This window comes from Triticum aestivum, chromosome 7A, assembly GCF_018294505.1.
Source record: "Triticum aestivum cultivar Chinese Spring chromosome 7A, IWGSC CS RefSeq v2.1, whole genome shotgun sequence".
Taxonomy (NCBI): Eukaryota; Viridiplantae; Streptophyta; class Magnoliopsida; order Poales; family Poaceae; genus Triticum; species Triticum aestivum.
The window spans coordinates 471,841,251-471,852,191 of record NC_057812.1 but is presented as its reverse complement, the minus strand read 5'-3'; the positions used below and the strand labels follow the sequence as shown (position 1 = coordinate 471,852,191).

The 10,941-nt window shown below is 36.8% G+C and overlaps 1 long non-coding RNA gene across 1 annotated transcript; it reads left to right on the top strand.

Moving 5' to 3' along the window:
- Window positions 1-5,145: 5,145 nt before the first annotated feature.
- LOC123151193 (uncharacterized) lies at window positions 5,146-8,440 on the top strand. The gene is made up of 2 exons (XR_006475539.1): window positions 5,146-5,977; window positions 7,323-8,440. It is a non-coding gene; the product is annotated as an uncharacterized lncRNA (long non-coding RNA).
- Window positions 8,441-10,941: the final 2,501 nt, after the last annotated feature.

Genomic DNA, 10,941 nt, shown 5'->3' with positions numbered 1-10,941 from the left:
CATATGCAGAAACTCTATTAGCCTTCTATAAAGTAACATGCTCACATCAGAATGTTTTTGTGAGAGTACTTGACCTGGGTTAGCATCTTAGCATGACATTCTAAACAAGAAAAATTACATTTTATTTCATTTCTGCTTGACGTGTCATGAACATATGTTGCCCATATTAACCATATCCATATTCTATTTCTATTTGTTGAAAAAATAACCAGGGTAACTTTTGTGTAAATAACACGGTAATATGTGCATTGCAGACCTGTAATGTAGGTGCAAACACCGGGATATTTTTAGACCCGAAGAAAAAGTTATTGAAAACATACCCATCGTAAATTCTTTGTAAGTAGTATGGTATATATGCACCACATACCTGATAATTTACGTATAAACACCGTAGTAACTATGACCATGAGAGGATTGTTGAAAATATACCCCGGTAATTTTTGTGTAAATAGCATGATAATATAGGCACCATAGACGTGATAACCTTCGTAGGAACATCATGTTAACTTTGACCATGTGAAAGAAAATTATCGAAAAGATACACCTGGTAAATTAAATGTAAATAGCATGATAATATACACACCGCATACCTGATAACTTAGATGATAACATCATGGAAATTTGAACCCGAGTAGAAAAATTGTTGAAACATACCCCCCCTAAATTTATTTGAAAATAGCGGTAATATACGAACCACATACCCAATAACTTGTGCAGTAACTTTGACCAAAGAGGGGAAAAGGTTGTTGAAAACTATACCGCGGCAACTTACGTGAAAATAGCACGGTAATGTATGAACTGCATACCCGATAACTTACGTAAAAGCAGCGCAGTAACTTTACCAAGGGGAAAATAGTTGTTGAAAAACATACCCCGATAACTTATGTGAAAATAGCACGGTAATGTATGACCCGCATACCCAATAATATACGTAGAAAATAGCATATCGTTTTTCTTCTACTAAAAAAAGTACAATAGTACCTTATGTTCCTCTATTCTATAGAAAGGATGATCTTTGTTGACCTTGTTCTGCTGAATTTTGCATCGCTGCTACAAAGAAACTGATTGGTTTTGTTTTTGAAGGCATAAGAAATGAGAGTTTTGTTTTGCTGTATATGATGTTACAATTGTTGCTCGTTTGGTAACTACTGATGAAATGAGAGCATTTTAGCTATACATTTTTGTTGCTAACAACATATGAAAAATATTGGTGACTTTTGTTAGTATCGGACGATAACTTTCGACCCCAGCAAAAGGTTGATAACTTTGAAAAAAGTTCAGATTTTCATGTCCTGGTAACATCTGTGTAAACACCATGGTAATTTACGTGTCGCATGTGCAGTAAGTTAGATACCGCACAAGCGGTAACTTACATAGCCCATGTCTGATTACCTTTTGGACTTAGATTTTTTTTTACTAAAACATATCCTGTAACTAGTATGTGTATAATATGATATTTTATGCACCACACGCCTCATAAATTACGTGCAACACCATGGTAAGTTTTACCGAGAAAAAACACCCCCGAAAACTTACGTGAAAATAGCACGATAATATGCAAACTACATACACGATAATTTACGTACAAACAACGCGGTAACTTTGACTAAGGGAAATTTGTTGAAAAACATAACCCTAATAATTTATGTGAAAATAACACCGTAATACATGAATCGCATACCCGATAACTTGCATACAGACACTGCGTTAATTTTGACCAAGGAGGAAAAGAAGTTGTCGAAAACATGCCTCGATAATTTATGTGAAAATAGAACGCTAACATAGGAACAACATCCCCGATAACTTACATCCAAACATTGTGGTAATTTTTTACCAAAAAGAGGAAATATTGTTCAAAAACATACACCGGTAACTTATGTGAAAATAATACAGTAATATACGAACCACATATCCGATAACTGATAATATATGAAATCCATACCTGATAACATAAGCACAAACACCATGGTAATTTCTTGGTAAGGCTACCAGTTTGGATTTTCAATGATCACAGTCTTTTATTTTTGTTCAATCTTGTCTCAGGAAGATACAAGTAGCATGTACATTGTGTCTAATCACTAAAGTTTGCTAGCTCAGCTGGAAATTTCATCCCATTTAGTATGGGAGGGTCTGGGTTCGATCCTCTGATGTCCCATTTTTCCTGTCTATTTTTTAACTGTCGGCGACCCAGAAAATCGAAAAAAAAATCAGGAGGGGTCCTCTCAAGAGAGGAGGCGGGATCGAAGGAAGGGTGTCAAGGCAGGATGGAAGGGAGGGGTGGTATGGTACTTTTGCAATCTGTCACACGGTTGCCAGTTATCACAGTCCTATTGAATAACATTTAATTTCTTATCAACTCTTTGTCCTAGAACAGCACCTACAGCATGATCACTAGCATCACACATAATTTCAAAGGGTAAATTCCAATCAGGTGGCTGAACAATAGGTGCAGAAATCAAAGTTTTATTAAGTATTTCAAATGCTTCTACACAATCATCATCAAAGATAAAAGGGACATCTTTTTGTAAGAGACTAGTCAGAGGTCTAGAAATTTTTGAGAAGTCTTTAATGAACCTCCTATAAAAACCTGCATGACCAAGGAAACTTCTTATACCTTTAATGTCTTTAGGACACGGCATCTTTTCAATAGCATCAACTTTAGCTTTATAGACTTCAATACCTCTTTCAGAATTTTTGTGCCCCAAGACAATACCTTCGTTAACCATAAAGTAACATTTCTCCCAATTCAAGACAAGATTAGTTTCTTCACATCTCTGCAAAACTCGATCAAGGTTGCTCAAGCTATCATCAAAAGAAGTTCCATATACGGAGAAATCATCCATGAAAACCTCAACAATCTTTTCACAAAAATCAGAGAATATAGCCATCATGCATCTTTGAAAGGTAGCAGGTGCATTGCATAAACCAAAATGCATACGTCTATAAAAAAAGGTACCGAAAGGGAAAGTAAAAGTGGTCTTTTCTTGATCCTCTTTTGACACAGGTATTTGAGAGAAACCAGAATAACCATCTAGAAAGAAAAAATGCGTATGTTTGGATAATATTTCAAGCATTTGATCAATAAAAGGTAAAGTTTAATGATCCTTTTTAGTAGCTTTATTTAATCTACGGAAATCAATTACCATTCTATAACCTGTAACAATTCTTTGAGGGATCAATTCACCTTTATCATCAGGAACAACAGTAATACCTCCCTTCTTAGGGACACAATGGACAGGACTTACCCACTGACTATCAGCAACGGGATAAATTATACCTGCCTCTAGAAGCTTTAGTATATCTTTTCTTACCACTTCTTTCATCTTAGATTTAACCATTGTTGGTGATCAACAACCGGTTTAGCGTCTTTCTCCAATTTTATTTTGTGCTGGCATAAAGTGGGACTAATGCCCTTAAGATCATCAAGATTATATCAAATAGCAGCACGGTGCTTCTTCAGAGTTTTCAATAGTTTCTCTTCTTTCTATTCTGAAAGGTTAGCACTAATAATAACTGGATATATCTTTTTCTCATTAAAATAAGCATATTTAAAAGTATCAGGTAATGGTTTAAGCTCAAACACAGGATCACCCTTGCGTGGAGGAGGATCCCCTAGGATTTTAACAGGCAAGTTGTGTTTCAAAATAGGTCACTGTTTAAAGAATACTTCATCTATTTCCCTTCTTTCATTCATAAATATATCATTTTCATGGTCGAGCACATATTGTTCTAAAGGATCATTTGGAGGCACGACAATAGAAGCAAGACCAATAATTACATCTTTGCTAGGAAATTCTTTATCATGGGGTTGTCTACGAATTTTAGCAAAATTAAACTCATGAGACATATCCCCCAAACCAATAGTAACAACATCCTTTTTGCAGTCTATCCTAGCATTAACAGTATTGAAGAAGGGTCTACCAAATATAATGGGACAAAATTTATCTTGTGGGGAACCAAGAACAAAAAAATCAGCAGGATATCTAACTTTCCCATACAAGACTTCAACATCTTTAACAATCCCAACTGGTGAAATAGTGTCTCTATTGGCAAGCTTAATTGTAACATCAATTTCCTCTATCTCAGCAGGTGCAATATCATGCATAATTTCTTTGTATAAGGAATGAGGTATTGCACTTGCACTAGCACCCATATCACATAAGCCATGATAATAATGATCTCCTATTTTAACAGAAATAACAGGCATGCCTACAACAGGTCTATGTTTATTTTTAGTATCAGGTCTAGCAATTCTAGCAGCTTCATCGCAGAAGTAAATAACATGCCCATCAATATTATCAGCCAAGAGATCTTTAATCATAGCAATACTAGGTTCAACTTTAATTTGCTCAGGGGGTGTAGGTGTTCTAGTGTTACTCTTACGAACCATAGTTGAAGCTTTAACATGATCCTTTATTCTAACAAGGAAAGATGGTTTTTCAATATAAGCAGTAGGAATAACAGGATCAACATTATAAGTGATAGTCTTTTCTTCAACTTTAATTGGTGCAACTACTTTTACTTCAATGTGAGGATTATATTTAAACCACTTCTCCTTAGGGAGAGCAACATGAGTAGCAAAGGATTCACAGAAAGAAGCTACTATCTCAGAGTCAAGTCCATATTTAGTGCTAAATTCAAGGAAAATATCGGTATCCATAAAAGATTTAACACAATCAAACTTGGGTGTTATACCTGACTCCTTACATTTGTTGAGATCCCAATCTTCAGAGTTGCATTTAATTCTTTCCAATAAATCACATTTGAATTCAATAGTCTTCATCATAAAAGAGCCAGTACAAGAAGTATCGAGCATGGAGCGATTATTAAGAGAAAGCCGAGCATAAAAATTTTGAATAATAATTTCTCTTGAGAGCTCATGATTGTGGCATGAATATAACATTGACTTAAGCCTCCCCCAAGCTTGAGTGATTCTTTCTCCTTGACAAGGCCAAAAATCTTATATTTACTAATTGGAGGCATCATACGAGCTTCCACGTTAATCCTTGGAACTAAGCAAAACTAGCCGTTCAATCTTAAAATTAATTATTTTCCAGTGTCGGATGTGGTGCCTAAGGAGTCCTTTGCTGTTGTCCCACCTTAAACTATCTTCAGCAAAAAAATTCATTCTCTGGCAGCCTCCTTCCTCCCCCTCCACGAACCACCTCAAAGAGGGAAAAAACTACCGATGCACCGAGCGCTCCTCCTCCTCATCCGGTCCTCCTCCCGTGCAATTTGCAGTTTTCACCTATTACCAATCCCACCAATGTGACGAACCCTAGCGCTGCTCCTCCTACTCCCGTCCAATCTGTAGTCTTCCCTAGCAGCCATCTAAAATATCCAGCTCTCCTCTTTCCCAGTCCCTTCCTCCACGACCTTTGAATCTCTACTACACCAACCACACAGCAGCACATCTCGGCTAAGGAGAATGCCCTTTTAATTCCCTGAGGCCGCAGCTTCCATGCCCCGACCAAACAGCAATCCACCATGTATAATGAAGTGGAGAAGGAGGTGTTTTTGGATCAGCAGATGAATCAGATCTAGCAGGAGGAGGAGTGTTCTAAGAACAGTTTCAAGCAGATCACGGGGCAGTTGTCGTCAGTCATTCATGAGGACGCCAAGCAAAGGAGCTACTGTACTGCAAATTGATGGTGTATCTGTAAATTCTTAGCAAGAGATACACAACATTGCTTCTGACCGATGAAACACAGATAACCTTTCGTCCAAATCTCGCAATTCTGTCTTCTATCTACATGAGTTTTAGTACATATACAGAACTGTTGTAATTTAATTGAATGTGCTATGTTGCTAGAGGGACTGGGATCTGTTGGGGACAATTTTGCTCCTGTACAGAAGTTGCCAGCGATAATTTGTAGGCATGATATCCTGAGCTGTCTCAGTGGGAATCCAATGACCATGTACTCTGCTATGAGTCTTCCATGCAGTTCAACAACTACATCTGCAAGAGCAGTGCGAGGTGTGTTCTTCTTCTTCACAGAGAAAAATCTAAGAAAATTGAGTCAATTTGTTTTCCTAAGTATTAGTTCTGTTTGTGCAGCTGACCATTGTGTACTATTCTTGCATGATTGGATCATACTGTGAATACCTCAATGAGTAATATATTTGTATTACTAGATTAGTTGTAAGTGTAATGGAATATTGGAGTGTGATTGTGTGAGTCAGCGACCTGCAGATTTGAGGAACTAGATTTAATAAATTAGCTGCAAGGATGTATTCTTTGGTCCATTTTCCTACTGTGAGAAATATGTGGCAAACAGTTCAAATTTAGGACCTTCCTTAGACTTAATGTATAGAATAATCCATCTAAATATGTTTGTTTTTGTATATGCAGAAACTTATTAGTAGTTCTTACATCAGGAAGCTAGAAATCTAAATATAGCCCTCTTCCTAATAATCAAGCAGGTTGTACCATTTTTCTTTTTATGTGCACATAAATGTTTTTGGTAGTATATAGAGAAATTGTACATGAAAGAATGTGAGACAACCACGGAAAATAAGGCAACGCTGGTACCCTTCCACTCTGTATCAGATACAGAAAACACTAGAAGCAGAATACCCATTACATATATACTGTACTAATTCTGAAAAAGGAAGCTCCTTAACGCAGTGACACTAATATGGCCTAATTCCTTCTGTTGGTTTGATGTCTACAACATGGGATAGACATTGCCAACAAGATGTAATAGTTGAGATAAGTGTATCTTTTACCTTCCACGAAGATTGATCTTTTAATTTCTTTCCTTTTTGGTTCTACTAATTTTCTGTTTGGCTGAAGTATACCATTTAATTATTTATTCAAGAGAAAAATATTTACTGGTGATTGTTGATTGGTAAAGTTTTACTCAACTAAGTACTCCTTTTGTACATTCACTTTTTGTTATTGGAAGTTATATAGTTGCTCTTCAACGTGACTATGTGGCAATTTGAAATTGTAATGAGATATTCTTGAAGCATATAAATTACACTTTTTTTTAACCTTCAGTATAATCATGTACATACTGTTTGTCAAAAACTGCATTTGTACAGACTGATTATATTGTTCTTTACTTCACATCAGTGAGTTTGATAATTTCCTACTCACTTTATGTTGATTCAAAACACTGTAGATGTTGTCACTGTAGTAGGAACGGGTAGCATCCAAAATGCAGTATTAATTGCATCTGGACGTTCTAGCAACAGCACACTGAATTTAAGTAGTAGATTTCTCTATTTTTCCACTACCTTTCAGCAGACAATTTGGCTAATTTTTAATAGTTATATGTTTCTTCGGATATGCTTAATGATGGCTTTATGATGGGCAGTCTTCCGGTGGTACAGGGATGCATGAGAAAGCATGGAACATCCGGTAATCAGTTCGATCCGTTCTTCCATACGTGGCTGGCCTCATGCTTTCTTCTTTTAGTAGTTTTACAGCTATTTGAGATAATAAATCTACCACATATATGGAATCTTGAGGGTTAAAACAATTAGGCAGTGATATGGTATCATGTTGTTTTGCATAAAGAATACTCGAGTGGTTTATGTTCTTCCCATATGAATGTTTGGTCTGCTATATAGAAATCGAGCTCAGTTTAAATTTTCAGTGTCAATGATGATGAACAGCCAATGTTTGTGCTCCGGATAGTAGTAACATTATGGCAGTTGTGATAACGGAGGAAGCCAAGGTATGTGCCACGATGGTGGAGAAGTCGCCTCTGCCTTCCTAACGTCTCTCTGCCGCATGATATATATTTTGCAGCAACAAGTTTCACTGATCTGATCTCAGGTTGCAACATGTTCTTTTTTTCCCCGTCTGATCCATGCTGATTCAACCTGGAAAGGTTACGATCACATGTCCTTTTAGGGATGATCGATGGAATTGAAGTACAGATCCAAACTTTTGTAAAGACCTTCTAGGATTTTGATTTGACATAAAATCAGTAGTATTGTTTCTACATTGTCTCAACAAGGCTGCGGTGAATATGCTGCAGCTATGTGCGTACATCCGTTCTCCACTGTCTCCTGCCCTCCTAGCAAGGCCGTCTAGAGATGCCAGATCGCAGCTGATGCCTTATGTACAGGATTGACAGAGACAACTTCCCTCAATGTTGGACATAAGTCACATAACCATAGGAAAATATTAGCAGGCCTTCACGTCCTGGCTCCTGTAGCACCGGTGGCTGTGGCACCAAGTCTTTGTGTGGTCTGATGGTTAGATCACAATTATCATCGATGGCTATAGCCGATGATGTGTTGGAAACAAACCCTGCTAATCTGCATATGTTGTGGTAAGCTCAAGTATAGCTATCTCTTACTAATACACATTGTCAATCTCCCTCTTCCCCTCACTGAATTCAATCTCATAGAAAACGTTCCTAATTACAGTATTAGATTGCAATATGGGATATCTTCGCCCATTGTGCAAATGAATCTTATTTGATGCTTGCATTTTCATTTGGATGGGTTTTATGCGGCATGGGAGTTACAGCTTTACTCAGTGCACTTGCCAATCACGTGTTTATTAAAATGCCTATATGTGAGACAAAGATTCGAATTTCTTTTCAGTTCTATATATGTTAATGTCATACCTAAGGTTTTTATTTTCCAAGAGACACGTGAAGTCAACCCAAGTTTAAAAAAAGGCTAAGGCCAGAGGGTGCATATCGCAAGGTCGCTACCAGCAAAAGCCGGCGGCCAACTAATGAATTTGGCTAATCCGTCAATGTCATACAGAGAGCTTGCATACATGCATCAGTCCAGTATATAGGTTTACTGTTTTAAAATATATGCAGACTGAGAGATCCGTATGATCATTTAGTCGCCTGTCCAGATCATGGTTTCCATCTTTTTTTAGTGATTCCAGTAGTTTATCATTTCAACATACCTCATCTGAAACTAATAAGTTATTTCTCTGTGAACCACGACGGCACCTGCTACTAACTGCACAGTAAGTGCAAACACATACTGAATATTAAGCGGAGTCAGACTCAGTTGTGGCCTGCAAAAATACGCAACATATGACAGTACATAAATTAGCTATTTCCATACAGATGCTTAACATTAATTTAGCTGTATTTTCCCATCTCCTTATTATATTTGCTCGGTCAACTTTTTCCAAATTAACTTAAGAGTATTTTCTCTATTCTATTTGAAGGTCCAACTCTTCGCTGCATTTTATACTTATAGTGGAAATCAGACATAAAGGGTAAATAAATTATAACAGTCAATCTTTCTTAGACTTTCCATAATAAGAGAGATAATGTAGACTCAGGTAGATACAGCGTGTTAGAATTTATTTACAGTTCATACATTTTCTCCAGGGGATGTTACAAAATTATCCACATGGACAAAGTTCCACGTACTTTTCAACTTTGTAACAAAAAATGCAGACTTTTTTAGAAAAGAAAAATGCTAACATTATATGTCATAAATTAAAATTCTTATCTATTCGGTGGAGAGTACAACTGCGAAGTTCTGTAATTCAATAACATGGTCGCCAAACATTTATCCTACATCCTGACCAACTGAAGTATCAGGACAACATATTTTCATTCTGCTTTTATTTTGCCATAAAGTCCATAATAGTTTTTATTCAATATTATTTTCCGCGATCTCAAATCCCGGGTTTTGCCAAGTTAATGAAAATCATGAAATACATGAGTGAAAATATATATCAAGAAATACATATCATTCTTTGGAAAAATGACGAATGCGTTAACGGAAGAATTCTTATTGGTGACATATTTCTAGATTCCTAAAACATTTGAGGTCTGCCATAAAAAAATTACAATATATTTTAAAAAATTACTCTGGATTGAACACATAGTACAAGGGTATGTATGCATGAACAGTATAACTAAAAGAACTAATCAAGGAAAATAATTTGTAATTGAATGTACCTTTTCTTACAATTTTATTAATATAATCTAACAATATACAAACAACTAGCCCGTGCAGTTGCACGGGATGATGACTAGTTATATATATAATTACGATCACAATGAACAAGATACATAGGATAAAACTTCTGATGAAATTCCAATTTCAATCGGTTGTAGTTCCATGATCCCATATCATCACATAGCCTAAACCATGGCAATGCCTTTCCCTTCAAAGATAAAGGGAAGACCTTCTTATTGATAACATCCTCGGGCATACCTACAAGCTTAAATAATCCACAAACTTCATCCACATAGATTAGGTGCAAATTGGGATGCAATGTTCCATCACCTGTGAAAGGATTAGCTAGCAGTTTCTCTATCATACCCGAAGGAATTTCAAAGTAAACATTTTCAGTAGGTTCAGTAGGTTGAGGAGCAACTCTTTGCTCTACTGGTCGGGGTGAAGATACCCGGAACAAGCCCCTCAAAGGATTACTTTCCATAGTAACAAGTGACAGTAAATTTCAGCACACTATATAAATTTTTCCTTACCAAATTCCACCTACCAAAGGTGCTTCACTCCCCGGCAACGGCGCCAGAAAAGAGTCTTGATGACCCAGAAGTGTAGGGGATCTATCGTAGTCCTTTCGATAAGTAAGAGTGTCGAACCCAACGAGGAGCAGAAGGAAATGACAAGCAGTTTTCAGCAAGGTATTCTCTGCAAGCACTGAAATTATCGGTAACAGTTTTGTGATAAAATAATTTGTAACGGGAAACAAGTAATGAAAGTAAATAATGTGCAGCAAGATGGCCCAATCCTTTTTGTAGCAAAGGACAAGCCTGGACAAACTCCTATATAGAGAAAAGTGCTCCCGGGGACAAACTCATATGATTTGCGTTCGTTACTTTGATAATTTGATATGTGGGTGGACCAGTGCTTGGGTACCGCCCTTCCTTGGACAAGCATCCCACTTATGATTAACCCCTATTGCAAGCATCCGCAACTACAAAAGAAGTATTAAGGTAAACTTAACCATAGCATGAAACATATGGATCCAAA